Source organism: Ambystoma mexicanum, chromosome 12 (assembly GCF_040938575.1).
Source record: "Ambystoma mexicanum isolate Mex_15411 chromosome 12, UKY_AmexF1_1, whole genome shotgun sequence".
Taxonomy (NCBI): Eukaryota; Metazoa; Chordata; class Amphibia; order Caudata; family Ambystomatidae; genus Ambystoma; species Ambystoma mexicanum.
In genome coordinates this window covers 469,177,358-469,202,291 of record NC_090936.1, presented here as the reverse complement: position 1 = coordinate 469,202,291, position 24,934 = coordinate 469,177,358, and the positions used below count along the sequence as shown (strand labels likewise).

The following is a 24,934-nucleotide window of genomic DNA, read 5'->3' as shown; positions in this document are numbered from 1 at the left end:
ATTGTATTTCATGATGTGTGTGAATCAAAATATTCAAATAAAAACAAATTCAGAAAAAAGGTGGTTTACAAAGAGCATCGAAGGCAATTGACTTCAACCCCACTTCCATGAATGGGCAGATTGTGGTAGTGCAGGTTTCCAGTCCCAGGGACTTATAACAACATTATTTTCAGTTTCCGTTCACCTCCATATAGAGCAGTTGGTAGGGCTTGAGCTTTAAAAGTGTCTAAGGCAGCAGGGGTGCATGGCAATCCTGATGGTGATTTAGGGTGACCAATGCACCTAGCCGTCTTTTTCAAATAATTGCACTTTTTTCACACTGGGGACCTCATTTTAGCATCATTGTGAAATCTGATTCCCAAATAATAAAAGGAACGTACCTCCTTTGAGCTTTTCACCTTTAAGTTTAATATTGCCTTTAATCCTGTGAGTGGTATGACCAGCCATAGTTGATAGTTATTGGTGGCTGACTGTTCTTCATTTCTGAAGGGAGAAAAAACTATCTGGCCATGTAACAATATGCCGGTTTTTGTGAGTCACAGCGCATGCTGACCCCTTAGCTTGGAGGGCTCGGTGGCGACTGAGTCCTACAACGGTGTCAGCCAGCCGGTCGTGTTCCTCAACTGGGAGCCGCCACGTTGTGAGTTGTACTCATGCGCCGGGGGCCAGCTGTTGCATTCTGTGCATGCGCACTGAATGCGGCATGATATGTTGCTGTGGGCAACCGGCGCCTCTGCGCTCAGCCTCCATTGCCCACATTACAACATTTACCGAACCCGGTGGGTCGCAACCTTATCCTTGAGGGTTACATACTGGTTGCTGGAGTTGCTCTTCTTTGTCCTCTGCTGCTGCGGCAGCCTTGCTTGGCTTGTCTCCAGCAATCTCCTGGCCTGCTGGTCCCTCTCTTTCTGCTTTGCCCTGGGCTTTCTCTTTCCTCTTCCTCCTTATACCTGCCTGACTTACTACCTTGACCTCCCACTTCAGTGCTTGTACTGCTTCGCACCACGTTAATAGTGGGAAAGGTATTTTACTGTGGTGCTGCAGAACTGCTCTGTGTTCCAGGCTGGTTATTCTCCTCTAGCTTGGTTCAGAGAGTAAGATTCCACGCTGCCCTCCCACAAGACAAGAGGGACACCACCCATACAGTATTTCCACCAGGCTGGATGGACACCTCCTGCTTAAGCTATCCTGGATCGTCGGCTATACCGTTCCACAGGTATTCGGGAATCACAGGGGGCCCGCCTTGACAGATAACAATGCTGAACTGATTCCTCCGATCCTGAGATGGATGACATGCAGGAAGTCGGGGATGAACTGCGTCAGTTGTGTGATGAGGTGGCTGCCGTACGTGCTGAGAAAGCAACCCTATGAAGGGCCCTATCCACTGCCATGGCTTATTCAGAGAGCGTAGTAGGAATTGGACAGTCCAATGTCACGAAATATGATGGCGATCCTCGGAAGTTAACAGAATTCGTAGTCACTGCACCATCCAGTTTATGCTTTGTCCAACCCATTTTGCTACAGATAAAGCCAAAATTGGTTATATAATTGGCCATCTTGCTGGGAATGCATTTATTTTATTTATTACATTTGTTAAACGCCCAAACCCTTGGGTATCACAGCGTTGTTGCAGACATCTTCAAATAAAATTCAACAATATTCCAATTCCTGGGCTATACCGCATGTCTTGTCTGAGTCCTTTACTCAAGGATTTTGCTTAGTTCGAAAAAGCATTTTTTGATGTGTTTAAATCACAGAACCAATCTTCTACAGCACAGAACCAGTCGTTGGAACTCCAACAAGGTACCCAGGATATCATCTCCTACATTGGTAGGTTTAAACAACTGGCTACCGAGTCCTTGTGGCCAGAGGTCACTCAACTCACTTTGTTTTGGAAGGGGCTATGGCACAAATTTAGAGCCGAACTTGTGCACATAACAGTGGTTACATTACAGGGTTTGATCGACCAAATACTGTGGATTGATCATCGTACTCTTACGTCCCGTCCCCTTTCCTCCATACTGCATGGGCGTCCCTCGCGAGGGATGGGAGACGGAACCTTTTTCACCAGAAAAATCTTCTTCCCCTCTAAATTTAGAGGTGCGCAGAGGGAACATGCGCTGCCCTGACTCCGCCCTCCGACGCCACACCTCAGTCCCCTTTTCCGCTGTACAGGAGGGCGGAGCGACCTCTGACAGGCCCATGGGATCAGAGCTCACCCTCAAGTACAGGATTCTATTACTCCAACACCAATCAATAAGGACAAGTCACTGGTTTGACAAAGGGAAATCTGTTTAATGACAAGTACAAAAAACGGGGAAACAAATGGAAATCACCAGTGATGCGATCGCCCGTCTCGCTTCAACTTCCAAATTCTTCATTCAGACAGCAATAGTTATAGTACATTCTCGTCATCACTGACGTATTATACTGCAAAATTTTCATGCCATTCTATTGGTTGGGAAAGGTAACTTAAGTATAGTTACTATATCTGTATATGGTAAGAGCGTGAGGATTGGATAATTCTTATCGGGTAGGCGTCTACGCCCATCCCTCTACATCACTCGTGATAGACGTCACTACAAGTACGACGTCTCATTGGTTCTACTAGCTATAGGACCCTAGATTATTTGGTCCATTATGATTGGGTAGGTTACACCCCTAGACATAAATCTCCACTTTAACCCAGATGTGGTGTGCCCCAAGATTCACCCTGCCTCCCTTCCATCAATCAGTACTTTAGGGCTATGTGTCAATTAGTTGGCTGAGGATGGCCTCAAAACTGTAGTTTCTTATCAGGAAAAGTTATGGCATCCTCGGGTTCTGGGTGACATCAGACGTTGGTACCTCTTCGCGCTTGGCTGGTCACTTGTCCGTTCATCGTGAATCTGCTTCATTTTCCTTTTTTTCGTGTATTTGATTCTTCCTTAGCCTTGCCACCTGCCTGGGGCCTCCTTATCTCGTCCTTCACAGGGCAGGCTGCTATGCTCTGAAGTTTCGATTCTTCGAAGTTGCCGCTCTCCTCCCTTCCTTGATATGACCTCGAATTCCCAGGCATGAGCTGCTTTGTGCTCAGTTTCTATTCTGCTCCTTCCTTCTGGCTTTAGCTGGAATATGAATCTCGGCCTGGTTGGCCCCTTGCAGCCTGGGCTTAATTCTGCTTTTACAAAATGAAGTCGCACTTGTATAATGTGCTTCATTGAGGTAAATATATAATTGGTGCTTGCCGCTCTATTCTTCTACTAAGCATTGCAAGCAGTACCGTTTCCTTAGCATCTTGCGTTCCAAGCCTATTTACAGGCATTTAGCCAGTTGCGTATTTTCATCCTTCTTTCCTGGTTACGTTCTTTTTGCTGCAACGTTGTTTCTTCTTTGAAGTCTGTTGCACCATTATTCATAACTTTTCGTCTTGTGTGTCATCCTTTGGCCGTCGTTTCGTTCATGTTTGTGTCTGTCCGGGCCCATATGTTGTCACCACTCGCCTTCCATTAAGGCTCTTTAGGTCTCTTCGGGGACAGTTTGCAAGTATTCTTCATTTCGTGTTAACTGCTGGTACGGTTGTCTCAGTGAGTACCGGGCTGCCCATGGTTGTCTGGTTATGGGCACTTCAACAGGTATTGCTCTTCTGATGGGCACTGGGCAGAGTCCTAGAGCTGCTCTCTGTTGGTTTATTTGCTCCTCATACATCACATATCTTGGTGAGTATGTTCCAGGTACCTCAAAATGGGGGCTGGAGTGCAGGCCGTATCTGGGACCTCCTCTACACCGCGTCAATGGGAACGGGCCAAATTCACCAGCGTCCCTGGGTTTGGCTTCGGCCATGTAATTCCACGCGCAGATTCTTCCTCTCTATCTTTTTTTGTCTATCAATTCGGTACTGGGTCCTCAGACGCCACAGCTCCTTCCTGGTGCATGTCAACCTCGACAGGGTTCACCAGGTGCCCATCCTGCAACGGGTTCTTCCCGACTTCAGACCCCGACGCCCTCCGCCTACGTTGCCTTCGCCCCGACCACGGTTGGCATACCTGTTCGGCGTGTGGCTCGCTGTCATCGAAACCGCTGAAGAATAGACTAGCCACGTGGAGGGAGCTCTTTCAGCCGTCTCCTCCTGAGGATCTCAAGAACTTCGTGAAGCATCGATCCACGCCTGAGGTAGGGCCTATATTTTCATCCGCACCCCGCAATGGAGACTCCTTCCTTGGGACTCTCCTGCGCGGGAGAGACCGGTCAGGTTCTTATACCAACACACGCACTGAGGCTGTCAAAGCTACAGGCCACTGGGCTGATGGGTCCTCGGCTCCTCCTGGTGCCAGTGTTGAGGGGCCGCTAGGCTCTGTTACCGGGCTTGCGCCCGAGGGGCTCCGCCCTTGTACCGGCGTCATGGCCGAGGGGCTATGCCCTGTTACCGGCAGTACGGGTCGAGGTTGGTATACCTACCGGGCCCGTGCCCAAGGAGCGGGGCAAGTCGCGTACCTCACACCTAAAACTTGCCAGAGGCCGGCCCCAGCGAGCCGAGCAACACGTCACAGCCACATGGTAGGCAGCTCAACAAAATGGCCGACGTGCCAGAAAATGACACCCGTTCGACACCTCTGCATGACTTCGGCAAAGAACGAGTATCAAGGTGGGACTGGCATCAACCAGGTACGTCCTACAGCCTACCCTTCTTATGCGCAAGACGGTTTTCCTTTGCATCTGTATGTACAGGGTCGGCAGCGGCCTCAGCTGCCTCTAGCTACCCCATCCATGCCCTCCTCCTCCTCAGCCAGCGAGGACCGGATCTTCGAGAGGTTCCTCGGCCTCATGAAGTCTCCACAGATTGGGGGGGGGGCTTTAATCAAGGACGCAGTCAGGGAAGTCCTTCCCGCTATGCTAGCGGCACCACAGACGCCTCCGCCGACACCTCAGGACCCGGCGCAGCCGCCTCCTCCGGCTCTCCAGCCTACTCCGCAGGCGGTGCCATACCAGCCTCCTCTTCCTCAGCCTCCGGCCGTGGTTCCAGTGCCCCAGCCTCCGGCTCCGGATACTCCTCCTTCTCCTCCACAGGATACCCCAAACCCCCCCGGATACTGATGAGGAAGAGGATCCTGACACACTCATCAGCCAGGGCCTTCCACAAGCGTCTCTCTGGCCTGGCGGAATACCTGGGCCTCCCCTACCCCAGGTAGAACAGCCGGCAGAGGGTGTCCTTGCTGAAGTACTCACGAGGCGCCCTTCTGCCAGAACGGGGATTCCACTACAGAACGACGTTTGTGTCCCTCGCCAAGAAGGGTTGGCTCAAACCCCACTCTGTCCAGCCAGTCAACCGCCGCCTGGACGCCAAGTACAATCAGATGGAGGGGGATACACTCTTCCTCGGTGATCGCTGCAGCATCACTGTACTCCAAGCCTCAGTCGTCCTCGTCTTCGTCATCTACGGCGCTTCCTTGCATCTGTGACAGGCTAACGCAGGCGCCATGCTGGCAGCCGCCAACCAGAGATTATGGCGGGAAATTGCCTACCTCCTTCCGGAACTCCCCGCCCACAGCCAATCGCGTTTTAAGGCAGGGCTAGCCGAAGCTAAGCTCGTGGCTCAGGATATCATGGAGTCCACCCTGGCACACATTGATAACTCTGGACGTGCCATCTGTATTGCCACGGACATGAGAAGGATGGCCTGGCTCCGGGCAACCAAGTTCAACCCAGATGTCCCGGAATGCATTCTAGATCTGCCCTTCGAGGGTATTGGCCTCTTCCACTCCAGCACGGATGAGGAGCTGGACAAAAAGAACAGCTCTCAGACAGCAAAGTCTTTATTCATACTGACAAAAACCACGCTCAAAGCGTACTCCCAGTCTCAGGAACGCTCGGATATGGGTCGCTCATCTGGAGGCTTCCGCGGGTTCCAGGAACGGAGGTCTAAGCAGCCGGAACGCTCGCCGACCCAAGCAACAAAAAGGGGTGGGGGAGGCAAGGGCTTTTTCCAGTCCCCCTCCTCTGTCTCCGAGGGTAAGAAATCATGACACACCCCTCTGGGTCCACATGTCTCCAGTGGGGGGCAGGCTTGCTCTTCATGCACCCTTTTCGCGACAGAACTTTGCAGACCCCTGTATCTGTCAGTAATCTCCTCGGGGTTCTGTCTACCTATTCCTGCCTCTCCTCCCTCCTCTCCCTCAAGTTGGGACTGCAACTCTTTTGGCAGAGATTCGTCGCTCTTTTCTGCATGTTGTGTAAGGTTTTTTTGTAAGCTAAACACGCAACAATAAAAAAAATTCTTTAAAAAAAGATTTGGTTGCTCGTCCTGAGCCAGGCTGTGGAGGAAGTCCCATCCTCCAAACGAGGCTCGGGCTTTTACTCAAGGATCTTCGCCATTCAGAAAAAGAACCAGACTGGCCTGAGTGTTGTATTGGACCTTTCCACCCTCAACCTCTTTACCTCTTCAGAGATTCAAGATGGTTACGCCAGCCTTTATTGCGGAGACATTGTGCAAGGGAGACTGGATGTGCTCCCTGGATCTGAAGGACGCTTATCTGAACGTCCCGATTTGGCAACCCCATCGTTCTTTCCTCCGGTTCAGGATCATGGGCTGCCATTTTCAGTACAAGGTCCTCCCTTTTGGCCTCAACTTGGCCCCCAGTGTCTTTACCAGGCTAAAGAATGCTGTGGCAGCCCTCCTCTGGGCTCAGGGTCTCCATATATACCCCTACCTAGACGACTGGCTTGTTGGGACTACATCTCAAGAAGCAGTTCACCACTCCTCCCATGCACTGATGAACACGCTACATGATCTGGGTCGGTCACAGCTGCAAACCACGCAGTCTTTGACCTTCCTGGACCTCATCTGGGACACGTGCTCCGAGATAGTCTTCCCCTCGGAGGACAAGAACTCGCCCATCAGGAGGGCCACGTCCCACTTTCTCAGCCACGGCGCTACTTCGGCTTGGTGGTACCAGCATCTCCTGGGTCTTTTTGCAGTGGTACTGTTGGCAGTCCCCCACACAAGACTCATGATGAGGAGGATTCAGCTACACTTCGCAGCATCGTGGAACCAGGGAGGGGCTCTCAGGCTGAAATTATCAATATCCCCATTTCTCTCCACCAGGGTCTCACTTGGTGGTCCATGGACTGCAACCTGCGGACGGGCAAGCCCTTCAGGCCCCCCGTCCCACAGGTGACGATTACCACAGACTCCTCCCTTGAGGGCTGGAGAGCCACCCTGAAGGATCTGGGTCCACTGCACGTGGACCTGTCAGGAACAACAATTCCACATCAATTGGCTGGAACTGAACGCCATCTGGTTAGCACTTAGAGCCTTCCTCCCACGTCTCAAGGGAAGTGTTGTCCTCATCCAGACAGACAACTCGACCAGTATGTACTACATCAACAAGCAAGGGAGGACCAGGTCCCCTTCCCTGTGCAGACTGGCGATCAACATGTGGGAATGGGCCTTGTAAAATAAGATTTTCCTCACGGCAATCCGCCTTCCGGGGGAATCCAACCTGGAAGCGGACAGGTTCAGCAGGTTGGGAGCAGACAAATACGAGTGGCAGTTGAACTACCTTGTTGTACAGGAGATCTTCCACAGATAGGGCCTCTCCCAGGTGGATCTCTTTGCCACCAAGCACAACAAGAAGTGCCCCCAGTTTGCCTCCTGGCAGTGCCAGTGCCTAGGCTCCCTGGGCGACGCCTTATGGATCTAGTGGAACCGCATGTCAGCATATGCCTTCCCGCCCACTCCATTGATTCACAGTGCTTTGCAATTTCAAGGAGTCTCACCAGCTCGACGTCATTCCGATAGCTGCGTGGTGGCCAGCCAGGCCATTGTTCTCAGAGCTTCTCAGCCTCTGAGGTCCCTCCAATCCACCTCCTGACGGGCCCAGCACATCTTCTGACGCAGCAGGGGGGCAGGGTAGTCCACCCCGCCCCTCAGAAGCTGGCCCTCACAGCGTGGTTCCTGAGCTGGTGGCGCTCGGCCACCTCAACCTATCCCAAGCCAATCTGGAAATCATACAGGGGGCTAGGAGCTGGCTACCAGAACCCAGTATAAAAGTAAATGGACCAGGTTCTGCCACGGGGAGCACTCAAGGATATCGACCCGCTAGCTTGTTCATTAGACGACGTGCTGTCATTCTCGGCGCACTGCTGCACATACCTCTCAGCCATTGGGGCCCACAGGAATTCGGAGGAAGGGGTCTTCTCCTCCAACCCAATCATCAGGAAACACTTTGCCGGGCCCGCTAGACTCTACCCGCCCATCAGGAAGCCACACTCCATGTGGGATTTGAACCTAGTCTTGGGCGCCCTTGCACACAATCCGTTTGAGCCTATGGCGTCTGCGGACATCAGGCTGGTCACCATCAAGACGGCCCTGTTAGTCGGCCTCACATCGGCCCGCATGGTCAGTGAGATCCAGGCCCTAGTCGCCTCAGAGTCGTACTCTACCTTTCACAAGGATAAGGTGGTTCTGCAGACCCATCCAGCATTTCTACCTAAAGTGCCATCAGCCTTTCACTTAAACGAGGAGATCGTCCATCCTACATTCTTTGCTGACCCGAAGGACGAACCTCAGAGAGTTCTGCACTGCCTGGATGTCAGGCGTGCCCTGAAATTATACCTGGACAGGACCAAGGGCTTCCGCAAGTCAGATGCCCTATTCATCTTTGGGGGCTCCAAGCCAGGATATCGGGCCTCCAAAGCCTCCATTTCGAGGGGATTGGGTCCTCCGACGTATTCCATATCTATGACAGGTAATGTCCACAGCTGTGCTGCTTCGGAAAATCTTTGGCGTCTGCGTCCTGAGTCGATGACGTCGATGCGCCGTCCCCGAGGACCTCCTCCGACGGCCGACGTCACCCGATGTGATAAGTAGGACGCACAACGCCCATAGCCTCAGTTCCGTTTTTTCCGCGAACGTGTTCGCTTCGTGAATCTCGGTACGCCTCGACTCGTTGGAGTTGCTGTTTTCTTTCTCGGTTTATTGAACCTGTTCGGTTGGTGTGAAGACCTGTTCGTGGCGATGTCTTTCTCATCTTCGACCCCGCGTCCGGGCTTCAAGAACTGTGGGGACTGTGGGTCCAAGATGTCGGTCACGGATTCGCACGACGCCTGCCTCTGGTGCCTCGGGAGGCCCACGATAAGGACGACTGTGTCGACTGCCAGTCGCTCACTGCGAAGGCCTTGCGAGAACGCAAAAAGAAACTGTCGGTAGGTCGGGTATCTAAGCCCCGGAAGTTGAGGTCTGCGGGGCTTTCGACCGATGACTTGAGGGGTGACTCTCCGCATCGTCCTCGGAAGACTGGTGGGTCTCCTTCCAGGGGTCGGTCTCGCCACTCCTCCGCCTCTTCTAGGCATTCCAGGAAGCGCTGGCATAAGTCGCCTTCCCCGTCCTCTTCAGAGGACTCCGCCCGTCGGCGGGTCGCTTATCCCTCCATGCAAGCGACACCGGAGGAATGGGCTTCTATCGGGAAGCAGATGCTAGCGATTCTGGAATCGCAGGGCACCGGTCCGTCTGCGCCTCCAAGTGGTTTCGGTCGGCACCGGTCGAGAGACACCGCCCGTACGCCTTTGGGCTCGGGTGGTTGGCACGGCTCGCGGGAGAGGTCCTGCTCGGACAAGGATAGCCGTTCTCGCCATGCCCGTTTCAGGTCCCGGTTCTCGACGCGCTTGAGACCGCGTGATCCTGTGCCGTCTTCGAAGAAGACGTCGACACCTTTGGCGTCGAGGTCGTCAACGATTTCTCTCGAGGTTCCGTCTTCTAGGGGGTCGTCGGCGCCCAGGTTGTCGAGAGACATGCTCGGAGCTCCGGCTTCGAGGACTGTGTCGACGCCGCAGATGCTGGAGGCGTTGCAGCTGACGTCGACGCCGATTCGCTCGACGCCGACTCGCTCGGCGCCCTAGATGGCTTTCAAGGCGGTGGTGTCGGAGGGTCCCGTGGCACGGGGTTTGTCCCTAAAAAGGCTATGGCTAAGGTCCGGCACTGCTTTGGTCCGCAGAGGTCTTCCTCTCCCCGCCTGGAGTACATTTCAGAGGGTGATGAAGGCTCTGATGGCGGCCTGGTTCCGGTTACGGTTCCGGATGACCTTATCTCGGGCCATAGTCAGTTTGATGACCTGAGGCAGTCACTGCATGATTGAGCCTTTTCATTCTTGCCCTTTGAGACTGTTAAGTCTGAAAACTGTGTTTTTAGTTGCGGTTACTTCCGCTCGCAGAGTGAGGGAGTTACAGGCACTTTCAGTTAAGCCGCCCCTTCACTGTGTTTCACAAGGACAGGGTTGTCCTTAGAGTTCGTCCTTCTTTTCTTCCGAAGGTGGTTTCGGAATTTCATTTGAGCCAGAAGGTGGTTCTTCCGGCGTTCTATCCTCCTCCACATCCTGGTAAGGAAGAGGAGAGGCTCCATAGGCTTGATCCTAGGAGAGCGTTGAGCTTTTATATCTCGCGCATGTCCCGGGTCAGAGTGGACGATCAACTTTTCATTGGTTACGCTGGAAAGCGTTTGGGACAAGCTGTGACGAAACAGACTTTGTCTCGTTGGATTATTTTAGCTATCTCCGAGTGTTACCGCTTGGCGGGTAAGGACCCTCCGGCTGGCTTGCGGGCCCATTCTACCAGAGGAGTGGCTGCGTCTACTGCCCTGCAGATGGGAGTTCCTATTCGTCACATCTGTGATGCAGCCACCTGGGCTTCAGTACATACTTTTGTACGTCACTATTCCCTCGATTCCATCAGAGGGCAAGATCTGGCCTTTGGCAAGGCAGTTCTCTATTCCGCAATTTGATTGGACATGCTAAATTTGTATTCTAAATTCTTTCCCACCTCCTTGCTTGGTACTGCTTTGGGAGTCTGTCATAGATATGGAATACGTCGGAGGACCCAATCGCCTCGAAGAACAAGTTACTTTCTTACCTGGTAACGTTCTTTCGATGGGATGGTCCGACGACGTATTCCATATCGCTCCTTCCCTGCCTTCCCCGCTGCAGAATTTCTTTTGCGATTGCAGCTTGCGTTCTGCAAGGCCTTGTGTGTCTGACTGGCAGAAAACTGGTGGCACACGTTCTGGGGAAAAAACTATAACTGAGGCTATGGGCGTCGTGCGTCCTACTTATCACATCGGGTGACGTCGGCCGTCGGAGGAGGTCCTCGGGGACGGCGCATCGACGTCATCGACGCAGGACGCAGACGCCAAAGATTTTCCGAAGCAGCACATCTGTGGACATTACCTGTCATAGATATGGAATACGTCGTCTGACCATCCCATCGAAAGAACGTTACCAGGTAAGAAAGTAACTTGTTCTTCCCGCTGGATAGTCTCTGCCATCAAGGAAGCGTACGAGGGCCAGCATAGACCCCTTCCGGCGAACATGCATTCCCACGAGGTCAGGGCCAAGGCAACGGCCATCGCTTTTCTGCACCATGTCCCCTGCAGGTCATAAGCAGGGCGGCCACATGGGCTACTCCATCGGCTTTCTGCAAGCATTACTGTTTGGATGCCGGCTCCAGGTCGTGAGGCTTTCGGACAGGCGGTTCTCCGGAACCTGTTTGCTTAAGGTGGGTCTCCTCTCCACCCTGGGGCTACATACAGTTGTAATCGCCTATGCAGTATGGAGGAAATGGGACGGGTTGTAAGAGTAATTATAAGTTACTCACCGTAGTGACTAACGTACTCTTAGTCCATAGTCCCCTTTCCTCCATACGTCCCACCATCCTCCCCCCTAATAATCTGGTGTCATTAGGCAATGGTAAATCTATTGTCGACGCGTCTTTGGGGACTGAGGTGTGGCACGGAGGGCAGAGTCAGGGCAGCTCATGCTCCCAGGGCAGCGCCTCTAAATTTAGAGGGGAAGAAGATTTTTCTGGTGAAAAAGGTTCGGGGACGCCCATGCAGTATGGAGGAAAGGGGACTATGCACTAAGAATAAGTTAGTCACTACGGTGAGTAACTTATAATATTGTCCGAAAGAAGACTGGAACACAGACTATCTGAATGTTCTTTTCACTGTCCTGGAAATGACCGCCCGAACACCCTAGGGAGAGGCTGCTTGAGAAACCATGCAGATAGGTTCCGTCCGTTGTCTTATGTCTGAAACCGAGAGAAGACGTCAGAGAACCAATAGTCTCTGCATGTACTGCGGAAGATCCGGCCATTTCCTGTATGCATGTCCTGTACGTCGGCTCAAAATTCAGAAAACTAACAGGCCTGCCTTCCGATGGGAAGCGTAGGACGGGCCCAGATGTTGATGTGAAACTTCCTGAAGCTGCCTGATCCCTCATGACTCTGACTCCCTCTCACGTCTTTCTTGGGGCACAACACCTGGGGAAACAGTCCAGGCCACAGCCTCACCGGACTGAGGAGCTACTGGAAATTATGTGGATTGAGATTTTGTCCAATCCCTCTCCATTCCTCAAATCTGCAAAAAATGAAACTCTCAAGTACAGCTTATTGATGGAACCCCTTTATCCGGACCGATTGATCATCGGACTTCCCCTTTGCATCTGGACATCAGTCAACTTCACGAGGTATTGGCTTTTAATGTTATCCATTCACCTGTTTATCCTGTAGTTTTAGGCCTCGCATGGCTCATACTGCATAACTCATGTATCAACTGGATCATTTGTATCATGATCTTTTCTCCGGATCACTGTTCCCTTCATTGTTGCTCCTCTTCTGACTGCCCTTCATCATTAGAAACTCAGTGCCCTCCTTTGGATATTGGAGGAAATCAGTGGATTTCCTTTGTCACTCCCAGAAGCCTGTTCCTCTTTCCAGAATAAATTCTGGGAACCTGTGACCATACCTTTGCCTCCTCACTGCGTTTTCGACTGTAAAATAAACCTGGAACCAAACCACAAGCTACCCAATGATGGGTTGTACTCCTTGTCCAAGGCGGAAAAGCTGGAACTGAGGAAGTATTTGGACGACTGTCTTGCACATGGCTACATAACACCCTTGAAATCTCGACTTGGGTCTCTGTTATTTTTGTCTCTAAAAAGGAGGGCCCCCTCAGATCTTGTATCGACTACTGAACGATATTACCACTAAAGATAGTTATCCGTTGCCCCTTATTTCAGACATATTGGAGTCCTTATGTGATGTACAATTCTTCGCAAAACTGGATTTGCAGGGGGCTTACCACCTTGTCCGAATAAAATTGGGACATGAATGGAAGACCGCCTTTAAAACACCATTTGGGCACTTTGAATACAGTGTCATGAGTAATGCCCCTCAACTTTCCAACAATTTATGGGCTGTGTTTTCTGATCTTATAGGTCAGTCGGTATGGTCTATTTGGATGACATTTTGATCTTCTCTGCGTCCATGGATGAACATATCCTTCATGTTACGGAAGTTCTAAAATGACTACGATTTAATTATCTCTTTGCTAAAATTTAAAAATTTCAATTTCACTTAACTACCATGGAATTCCTGTAGTGTGTGATGAGTGCAGAGGGCATACAGATGGATTCTAAGAAGATTCAAGCCATCCTTACCTTGGCATCCCCTCCGGATATCGAGGCTTAACAGCATTTCCTTAGATACGCCAACTATTACAGGAGATTCATTCTGATTTTTTCTTTGAAAGTATCTGTATTGACCGACCTTACAAATACTAAACAAACTTTTGTATAGAATCAAAAGGCTGAACAAGCATTTCAAGATCTTAAACTTGCTTTCATTCACGCCCCAATCCTGCAACACCCAGATAATACCTGTCCATATATCGTGGAAGCTGGTGCATCTGAGTAGGCGGTGGGAGCAATTATTCAAGCAGCCCCTAGCACACAAATCGAATTACCTGTGGCATTCTATTCCAGGAAATTGAGTCCTAGTGAACAGAACTAGTCTAATATTGAAAAAGAATTGTTGGCTATCAAAGCAGCTTTCGAAGAATGGCGGCAAAATCTCCTCGGTGGATGTTACAAGGTGGAGGTTTGCACAGATCACTGCAATCTCCAGTACCTACGATCCCAACAGTGCCGTAATGGTAGACAAGCTAGAAGGGCCTTCTTTTTCCTATAGTAAGATTTTTTTTAAACATATATACCAGGTTCTCGCAACACACAAGCAGATGCCCGGTCCCGTTCCTTCAGTTCCCACCAGAACACAAAAAAATCCAAGGTAAATCCTATCTCCAGTGTCACATTTTCTGGCAGTTATCAAGCCTCTTCTTGACCAAGTACCAAGACAAACTACTGTGAATCCTGCAGTGCCTATTCTACTTTAACACCCTGCAAATAACCTTACCAACTGACTCGTGTTGTACAAACACCGGCTCTACATACCTACTAAGCCTCTTAGAGACCTGGTTCTTCCTCAGATGCATGACTCCACCTTAGCTGGTCATAGAGGTATACAGGCTACCGCTGAACTCATAACCCAACAGTTCTGGCGCCCGGGTCCACAGGAGCATGTACGCAACTATGTGAAAACTAGTCCTGTCTGTGACCAGACCAAGCCCGAACGCAAAAGTCCAGTGGGTCGTCTTCATATTTTGGATATACCTCCCCGTCCCTGGCATATCACTGCCACTGATTTCATCGTCTATTTGCTGCCCTCTGATGGTATTGCCTGTATCATGGTGGTGGTGAATTGCTTTTCTAAGATGGCTCATTTTATACCCCTGCCTGGACTGCCTACCGCCCCTAAAATGGCAAACGCTTTCTTCTCCAATATCTACCGTTTGTATGGTCTGGCTGACAAAATCATTTTGGACAGGGGTTCGCAGTTTACTTCTCGTTTTTGGACTTTGCTCTGTAATCGCATTAGATTGAACACTGTTTTCAGTTCTGGGTACCAACCGCAGACGAATGGACAGATGGAATGCACCAACCAGACACTGGAGCAGTATCTATGCTGTTACACTCGCGGAATGGAGTCGGACTGGAGTGAATATCTGCTTATGGCAGAAGTGGCGTATAACAGCTCTGTCCACTCTACCACTGCTGTCAGCCCGTTTTACTGTTGCTCTGGTTATCACTGGTCTTTCTTGCCCACCACATCTAGCTTCAGGTTTTCACACCACCAGTTCTCCTTTAGTCTCCCGTCTTCAAGACATCCAGCTGCAAGTCGCCACGCATCTTTGGGCTTCTCAAGCGGGGTTCAAGGTGGAGGCCAATCAGCGCCGGTCTGCCGAACCAGATTGTGTTGCCGATCGCGTGTGGCTTTCTACCCGGCACCTGACACTAGGTAACATCCCTCGAAAACTCGCTCCTCGTTTTGCTTGCCCTTTCCGCATCTCTCGTTCTCTTTCTTCAGTGACGTTCCATCTACAGCTGCCATCCTCCTGGAGGATCTACCCGGTCTTTCTTGTGTCCTTGTTGAATCCTCATCGTGCTGTTACATACCAACATCCTCGCCCCCTTCTAGTAATGTCTGGAATCCCTGAATTCAAAGTGGCCGAAAATATGCGATGCCCGCTTCCGCCGTGCGCGTCTCTACTACCTGGTGTCTTGGAAGGGTTATGCTGCCTGGGACAATTTTTGGGAACCATCTTCTGGTGTTCATGCCCCCCGTTTGGTTCGCCCTTTCTACCTTTGCTATCCTTGGAAACCAGGTTCTCCTTCTGGTCTTTGGGGTGGCTGGCATGTCATGGCGCATGCTGGCTTCCTACCTTGGAGGGTTCAGTGGCGGCTCCGGGAGTTCTTACAGCTGCATCTGCCAGCCGGTCGTGTTCCATGACTGGAGGCCGCCATGTTGCCCCGTTCCACGCATGCGCCGCTGAACGGCAGTTGCCTGCTGCAGATGCTCAGTGAATGCAGCGTGGTCTGTGGCTTAGGGGTGTCACGGTATTAGTTTTATGACGGTACGATAACCTTCTTGTCAAATGACGGTATATCATGGTTATCGCGGTATAGCAGGTGGAGTTAACCAATCCTTAACAAGTATTTTCGAAAAAGGACATAAATTGTCAGATTTATCATCACAAACAAAACCAGGCCCGCAGGGCCATAATTGGTCTTTCCAACATACTTTCCACTGAAATGCCACCCCTTGCTTCCACCAAACACAAACGCACGTGTGGAGAGGAGGAGGAGGGGGGGGGGAGCCCTGCTGCGACTGGCAAAGCAAACTGAATAGCTTTTCTTAAGTGGTCATTTAGGCTTTTAGCTCCCCCACTGGCTAATGATGAAGATAAACATGTTGCCATCTTTATAACCTGCATGCCACAGATCGATGGAGGCTGATGGTAGTATACACTTGTGCGCATACACACACTCTCTTTACGTTACAGCCTTTAGTTTACTTGAGGGCCAAAAGGTGTTCAGTAATCATGAACATCTTACCCTTTGGTATGGCAGAAAGGAATACCCACAGATGAGTGAATTTCTCAGTGTGACTTATTATATGTAAATTCAATGATAGAACCGCGGAAATCCCCCATTGTCATATGTTTAGCAAACATTATCCATTATAAATATATAAACCCCAAAGCCGCCAACCCAAAGTATACCCTTTTCCTTCTTGGCACTGTATTTATTCTTCCTATTGCTAACATACTGATTTTGTGTCAGGCTCGTGTGGTTTATGGAATGGCATTTAAAACTCTCCAACTGATACTGCTTGGCAGATGGCACATCCAACAGTGCAAGACCAAGACTGCGCAGCACTTGCTTACTGCAGCCTTTCCAAATCAGATTGAAAAGCACACTTAACGGTATACTGGTATAAACAATGTGACGGTTATTATTGTTCAATTAAGTGGTTCACAGTATCTTTAACGGTATACTGTTATACCTTTACATCCCTACTGTGGCTGTAGGCACCCAGCGCCTCTGCGCTCGGCCTCCATTAGCCACATTACAACATTTCAATACTGCAGTCACTGAGGCCAGTGCGTCGCAACCTTTTCCTTAAGGGTTGCTGGAGTTGCTCTTCCTTGTCCTCTGCTGCTGCAGCAGCCTTGCTTGTCTTGTCTCCTGCAATCTCCTAGCTGGCCCATTTTTCTATTTTCTGCCTTGTCCTGTGCTTCCTTGCCTGGCTTGTCTCCTGCAATATCTGCTGGCCCCTCTCTTTCTGCCTTGCCCTGGGCTCTCTTTCCTCTTCCTCCTTATACCTGCATGAGTTACTATCTTGGCCTCCCACTTCAGTGCTTGCGCTGCTTGGCACCACGTTAATAGTGGGAAGGTCATTCTACCATGGTGCTGGGGAACTGCTCCCTGTTCCAGGCTGGTTATTCTCTAGCTTGGTTCAGAGGGTAGAATTCCACGCTGCACTCCCACAAGACCAGAGGGACACCACCCATACAGCATTTCGACTGGGCTGGATGGACACCTCCTGCTTGAGCTATCCTGGATCGTTGGCTACGCCGTTCCACAGGTATTCCGGAATCACGGGGGGGCCCTCACCTTGACACCAACTCATTAATCTAGATTAAAAATAGTAGTGGGGCAAGAACACAACCCTGGCAGACACCGCTGGGGACGGGGAATCCTTCAGTTCTTACACCGTCTTGCCCAAAGCTAATAGCTGCAGAATTATTTTCTTGAAGTCTCATTATTTGGTCGAGAAGGTCATTGAGGATTTCAAGGTTGATTAATGTATCCCCAAGTACATTTTGATCCACGGAGTTGAATGGTGTTGCAAATCGACAAATATTAAAGAGTATCTCTTTTCCTAGGGTCCTAAATAAAGGCAAAAAGCCTGGTCAACAATTCCCTTTCCCGGGCCGAAACCTGCTTGGAGTTCAAAAGTTAAATTTGAGTCTGTCGCCCATTTTTCCAGTTGGCTCAGGAATAGACCATTGACAGGCTATCCAGCAGGCTGATTGACCTGTAAATCTTGGGAGATTTCGGGTCCCCTTTTTTAAAAATGGGGATTATTTCAGCTGACTTACAACTGGAAGGAACAAGTTAGTGTGATGAAATTTGTTAAAGAACCAACACAATAGTGGGATCCAAGTCTGTGGATCTGCTTTGAAAAGGTCAATATCGATTGTTAGGCAGAATTCTCATAAATGTGGTAGTTCTCTTCACCTTAGAGACCCCCAGCAACTTTGCTGGAATTTTAGGACTTGATTTTTTTTATCTGGAAAGAGTGTGAGCCTTTTTTTCCCCACTCTTTGATGTATTTTGATGTGTGTTTTACTCTTGTGTTCTTTGATTATGAAGTTTTAAGATAACTCCATATGCCTTCGGTGGCCCAGCCCTCCGCTATCTTGGGCTCTGTGTGTTCTGAGTCCAAAGACCAGGGCCTGTGGAAGTCTGGGGGTCAGCATAAACCCTTAGAACAGGGAAAGCCCAAACGCCCTATTGTCTTCTTACAGGGGGTTCCCAAACTGGCAGCAAACAAGTCTGAACCAAAGGATGCCCTACTTAACAAATGTTTATTTTGGCTGAACACTTCTGGAGGTTGCCCATTTGTACGCAGAGAAGCTCTGGCGGGCTGTTGCAGAATTCCAAGTATGGGCATGAACACCATGGATAGCATCAAACTTTTTTTTTGGGACCAGAGCACGGCTAACCGGGTTTTGGAAGGTTGGGGGCGGGCAGGCCAACAAGCTATGAGTGGGATCTCAATCAGCATGCGCCCTTTTCTAAACTCTGCTGCCCCTCCTAGATCTGCCAGAGTAAACACTGGGGTTTTTTCTAACAACAGCCCCCTTTCAGGGGCAAATCTGACCACCTTGGGCCGGAGGCGCCATGGGACATGGCTGAAGTAAGGGGATGGTGGGCCTAGATCATTGTTTCAAAGAACTGTCTAGGGTCTCTTTTTGGAGGGGTGGCATGTTCATACTGCCCTGTTGTTTTCTTTAATGTTGTTTCCCTGTAACTTTGTTTTCAATTTGCACCCCTATTTCTAGAACTGTTTTTGCAGGATGTACTTTGATGGTCATTTTTTGGCCGAATAAAGGTGTTTGACTGACTGATAACTCCATATGCATCTTTTCATTTGTGTTACAAAGCACCCTTTGACTCAGGGATGGCGTTTTGGACTTCCCAAATGTTTAAACACCTTCTCTGGGATAAACTATTGTTTCCCAGAGAATGCAAGGTTAAATTGACTTTACTAGTTTTTTAAATTCCTAGACCCAGCACACACTATCTTCCTATAGAGTGCTGGAGGGGCTACCTAGTATCCCCTGTGTCTAGAAACTCATGTAGCAATCAAATGCTACCCTTTTCTATGGAAATGGCTGGTGGCAGTGGTTTTACAACAAACTACCATAATTTTTCCCAACCGTGAACACCAGTAGCTAAAAATCGCGGGAGCCATGTTTTTCAAGATGCGCCTTAAGCCCCTTTGTTTAAACGGGTCCCGGTGTTCTTTTTTCGCCATTTCTTTTTGGAAAGATCCTTCTAGAATTTGTCTCTGTGCGACAAACTAGGTTTGGTCCCTTTGTTTTTATGCCTTTGGCGGGCTTCAGGACTGGAGACCGCGTCTGGGGTGGCAGGAAGTGAGGGAGGTGCTTAGTCTGCTAGGAGACCAAAATGCACTTTGGCGTGATTGGCTGGCTGACTGTTCGGCAAGGACAGACACCCTGCTGGGTGAGTGGCAGCTAGGCTGGAATGAATGGGAGAAAACTGTTTAAAAGGCAAGTCTCTTGGACTGGAAAGCAGAGTCGACCACTGGAACGCAAGAACCGAAGACGAGCTGGAAGAGGACAGCTGCTGCAACTTCTGGACCGTTGGTTTGACCGGTGAAGCCCTTTTGCAGGTCCGAATTGCCAAGTTCATCTCGACAAAGAAGCCCCTTCAAGAACGACTTCTTCTTTAAATAAGACTGGTGCACAGTGCATCCTAGTAGACTCTCCTAGTAGCTTGTACCTTTGCTCCGTAAGAGCTGTCATTGTTTTATACGGCAGCGCTAATTTATGCGTTGCTTTGTCAACTTTAGGCTGACGGCTCTCCCCTCATTGGGGGATAATCAGTGCTGTATAGTTAATCTCCTTATGATTGCATCTTTGGGGCAGGTTTATCAAACGCCATCACTACTATAATGGCTTTAAAGCATGGAACAAAAAAAATTGTATTACAAAATGTGAGAGAATAGGAGGTTTCAGTTAAGCCACACATGTTACAGAACCGCCTAGTAGCCATGACTGAAGGTTTATCTCCAGTTCATTGAAATGCCTCCATTTTCTGAAAATATTTCATTGTAAACTCGGATGGAGCAAAAATTAAAGCTTTTCATTAAATGGCTCCATACCCAAACTGCTTTGCTCGGTGTCTGAAATGGAGATGAACTTATCTGATGGCTTTTAGGTGGTTCTTGGAGGTGTCTGGCTTGTTAGCTGAAATTATGATTAGTCCGCTTATGAAATGGGTCCCAATGCCGAAATTTCAATCCTTCGATGTTTAATTACGTGGGTCATCAGAGTTGAACAAACTACATCATTGCAGTACATTTGCGACATATTAGAGCACATTGTTGATTTTGTTCCATGTGCATCTTCTAAAGAGGTACATGAAAAGTTCTCTGCTCGATTACCCTTAATTGGACTTATTAGTGAAGTTTAATGCTTTTAATTTTCCCCTGTTTAGGCCCCAAGTCGACAAGATTGGTGGCTGAGGGTCAGAGCCTATAACGAGTAGATGGTGGGGAGTTTTCATCAGTTCTTTGTCTTGGGTACTGATAAGGCCCTCCCAGTTCATGCTCAAATGTCCATATCCCGAAGAAATTAAATGTGTCAACAAAGAGAAATTACTTTGTGAACAAAATCTAAAACCTGTAAATGGAGCATTCCAAATCCTTAGCTCTACAAATAAGTTTGCAAACCGAGTCATATAATTTCTAGTGGTGCTCATTGCTCATACTGATTTTGAAAAATCAATGACTTTAAATACTTGTACGTCTTGTCCCCTTTCCTCCATACTGTATGGGCGTCCCTTGCTGGGGATGGGAAACAAACTTTTTCACCTGAAAAAATGGTCTTCCCCTTTGAATTTAGATGCGCACTGGGGCAAGGCCCTGGGAGCATGTGCTCCCCTGACTCCACCCACCAGTGCCACTCCCCAGTCCTCTTTTCTTTTCCGCGTCTACGGGAAAAGACCCCTTCACCAGCACTACTGGGTTAGTCCTTTGGCCTTGTAATTCCACACGCTCTTCCCCGAAAAGCTTTCTGTTTTTTCTCTATTTGTTTTCTCGACTACCAATTGTCAGAGAAGACTCTGTCCTCCGGCGCCATGCTCCTCCCCGGCGCATGTCAACAACGGCGGGTTTCAGCAGGTCGTATCGCCACGAGCTCTGCCTCCGGTGCCTTGGCCCCGACCATGGCTGGGACAGTGGTTCTGCGTGCAACGCGTTGACGCCGCAAACGCTCAAGAATTGTTTGGCCAGGTGGAGGAATCTGCTCAAGAAACACCTCCAGAGGACATCGAGAATTACGTGAGTAGGAAGACAAGGCTCAAGGTAGGTGCCTTGTTCACCTCTGCACCCCTCAATGGTGACTCATTCGCAGGGAAGTGCACAAGTGGGAAGAGCCTTCCAGGTCCCAAGACCAACAAAGAGACAGAGGCTTTCAGGGCTACCGGCCAACTGGCCGAGGGATCGCAAAATCCTCCCGGTTCCACCGCTAAGGGACCGCAAGGCTCTTCTACAGGGACATCCCTGAGGGACTTTGCTCTACTACCGGGCTCGTGCCAGAGGGGGTGCCTATATGCAGCACTACCGGCATCATGGCCGAGGGCACTCAGCCTCCCAAGTGGCTACCTGAGGTGCTGGGCAGGTTGGAGCCTTCGCTTTTAATTGTGCAGTCAGACTGGGCCTGGCTCTTCAGGCAGCACGCAGCAGGCACGTGGCGCATGGAATGACAAAATGGCCACCAGGCCAGACAAGATGGCGGCTCACCCGGGCCGCCTCCTTCTGAAGAGCAGGCATGGGAATGCACGTCTAGTTGGGAATCGACCACTCCAGCGACCTGGTCCACGTCATACCCGACCACACCTTAACCAAGGCGGTATGCAGCTCCCAGCACAGTGCGGCAAGGACTGCCAAGACCTCAGCAGCCACAGTGCCTGACTCCTACGCCCCCAGGCCCTTCCCCTGCACACGAGAATAGGTTCTTCGAAAGGTTCCTTACCCTCCTGAAATCACTGCAAGATGGGTACCATCCTCAGGGGGGCATCAAAGACATGCTCCCTCTGGCACCACTGCAGGCTCTAACTGTGCCCGGCTCCAGTTCCACCAGTCATGGTGGCTCCACCTCCACCTCCAGCGCAGCCTCTGCTGCAGCCCCCGGCACTGCCAGTCAGTACACTGCAGCTGCCCGCACCAACCACACCTCCGACAGCCCTCAACTCGCAGGGCACAGCGGGATACACTGACGAGGAACAGGATACTCGCTTGTCAGCTAAGGCATTCCTTGAGAGGCTGGTGGGTGTAGCAGAATACCTTGGTATTCCGCAGCCACAAGTTGCGCAACCTGAAGCTGGTGTTCTAGCTGAGGTGCTGACCATTCGCCCTACCACAAGAACTGGCATCCCTCTGCAAAAGTACGTACAAGTCCTGGCCACGGAGGGATGGGTCAAGCCGCACTCAACACACCCTACCAATAAACGCCTCAATGCCAAGTGTAGGCAGGCAGAGGGGGACTCCCTAATCCTGTCTGTGTACCCTCAAGCGCATTCATCAGTTATAGCTGCAGCCTCCTTTTATTCCAAGCCACAGTCTGTCATCTGCACCCACCTCAGCACTCCTAGGGAAGGAGGAAAAGCTGTTGGAATCCTAGGGCAAAAATATTTATTCTAATGCCACTCTCCATTTGCACCAGGCCAATGCTGACGCTATGATGGCGGCAGTGAATCAAAAACTATGGTAGGAGATTGTGGACTTCCTCCCTGAGCTCCCCGTGCATAGTCGGGCGCGCTTCTGGGCCTGACTTGGCAGAGGCCAAGATCAAGGGCCACAAGATATCATATAATCCACGGTCGCTCACGAAGACACTGCTGGTAGATCGATTTGTATCGCCACAGATATTAGGACGACAGCCTGCCATTTGAGGGAGAGGAATTGTTCCACTCGATCACGGACGAGGAACTTGACAAAAAGAATAGCAGCTCTCAGACAGCCACTCCTTGTCAATCCTGACGGAGTCGGCACCCAAGGCCTATAGCCAGAGTCACCAATGCTCCGACAGAGCCCGTACCTTTGGTGGCTTTAGGGGGTTTCAGGAGCGCCGTGCTAGACAGCCCGACCAGTCTCCTAGCCAGCACAGGCGCAAGCATCACAAATCCTCCAACAAGTGTTTTTTCCAGTCCCCTTCCCAGGCATCAGCCTCAGAGGCCTTAAATGTTGTGACAATGTCATCCAGATCCACAAGTCTTCAGTGGGGGGCAGGCTTGCCCTTCCCTTCCATGCCTGGCGGACAAGGTTTGCGGACCCATGGATCCCCTCTGTAGTCTCCACGGTCTTCTGCCTGTCAATTCCGCCACTTCCGTTTTCCTCCACTCCACTCCCACAGATTGGGATGGCAACTCCTTGGTGGAAATCTGCTCGCTCATCACGAGTCGGGCGGTGGAGGAGGTTCCAGCTTCGCAACGAGGCATGGGCTTCTATTCCCGAATATTCGCCATTCAGAAAAAGAACCAGGCTGGCCTGTTCTAGACCTTTCTTCCTTGAACCTTTCCCGATCCCTTGAAAAGATGGTTACTCCGGCTCTTATTGCGGAGACACAGTGTGGGGGAGACTAGATGTGCTCCCTGGATCTGAAGGATGTTTACCTACATGTCCCCAATTGGAGCCCCATCTGTCCTTCCTGATGTTCAGGATCATGGGCTTTCATTTTCAGTACAAATTCCTCCCTTTTGACCTCAACTCGGCTCCAAGGGCCTTTACGAGGTTAATGAACTCGGTAGCAGCCCTGCTCAGGGCGGAAGGCCACCACCTTAATCCGTCCCTCGACGATTGCCTCGTACGAGCAGAGTCGTCTGAGGCAGTAAAGCGCACAGCTTCAGCACTTATGCACATCATATACGATCTGGGGTTCTCTATCAACCTCAAGAAGTCGCTGTTACTCCCCACGTAGTCCTTCACATTCCTGGGGCTAATTTGGGTCACGAGGGTGGAGAGGATTTTCCCTTCCGCAGACAAGATCACTGCAATCAGGAAGGCCATGAGGCCTTTTCGAATGGATTGTGTCCTTCCACGTATTCCTTATGTTTGATCAATCCACTTCCAGCTTGCTGGCCTCAGAATATTTTTTTCAGTAAAGGGCACAGCGCGCCGACGTCCCTCAAGTTGGTGTCCCTCGAAGTCCTCTGTATCGGCGCCAACGTCACCATATGTATGAATAGTCTTGCGGAGCGTCCGTTGCTCGGTTCTGTTTTTCCGCGCTTTGTAAGCCTTGGAGACGTAACGCTTGGTCAACAACATCGAGTAAAGTACCAATTCCCTCGACAACATCAAGACCATCCTCAAGTATGTCGAGACCCATGACGTCTACATCGACAACTACGACTCTTTCTCAAGCAGTGATGACCAGTATGGCTCCTTCATCATTTGAAATGGGTTTTACACCTCTTCCACGCTCTGATTATTTCAGAGCTTTAGCTTCTATTTGAGGAAGGGGAAGACTCTGATTCTGAAAGGCCTTTTTGGTTTACAATCCACAAGACCTGCTCTGCCAGAGGAGCTGATATCAGAAGAGGTCAGACTGAGAGAGCTACAAGAATCTTTACAGGAGGCCTGTGGCATAGATACCTCTCCAGAGGTAGATTTCAACAAGCCAGAGCCTGGTGACCATGCAGAGGTATCTTATAGATCACTTATGGGTAGAATAATGGAGTTCATGGGGTGGTCAACACCTACACCCACTTTTTTCACCAGGATGACTTAACATACAACTTAAATAAGGGAAGGGACCTCAGGAAGACCATATAGTTCCTTTCCATGCAGCATTACAGAAAAAAGTGACTGCAAACTGGGAAACTCCAGAAGTAATTCCTGCAGTTAATAAAAAAATCTCTGCGAAATACAGAACGTCAGTTTCAGACCCTCTGTACTTTTCAAAGCATCCGACACCAGA

General features: G+C 50.2%; 1 protein-coding gene across 1 annotated transcript in view; it reads left to right on the top strand.

Moving 5' to 3' along the window:
* Nucleotides 1–24,934, top strand: part of TRIM24 (tripartite motif containing 24) — a 1,617,419-nt gene that overhangs the window by 849,128 nt on the left and 743,357 nt on the right. The window lies entirely within an intron of this gene.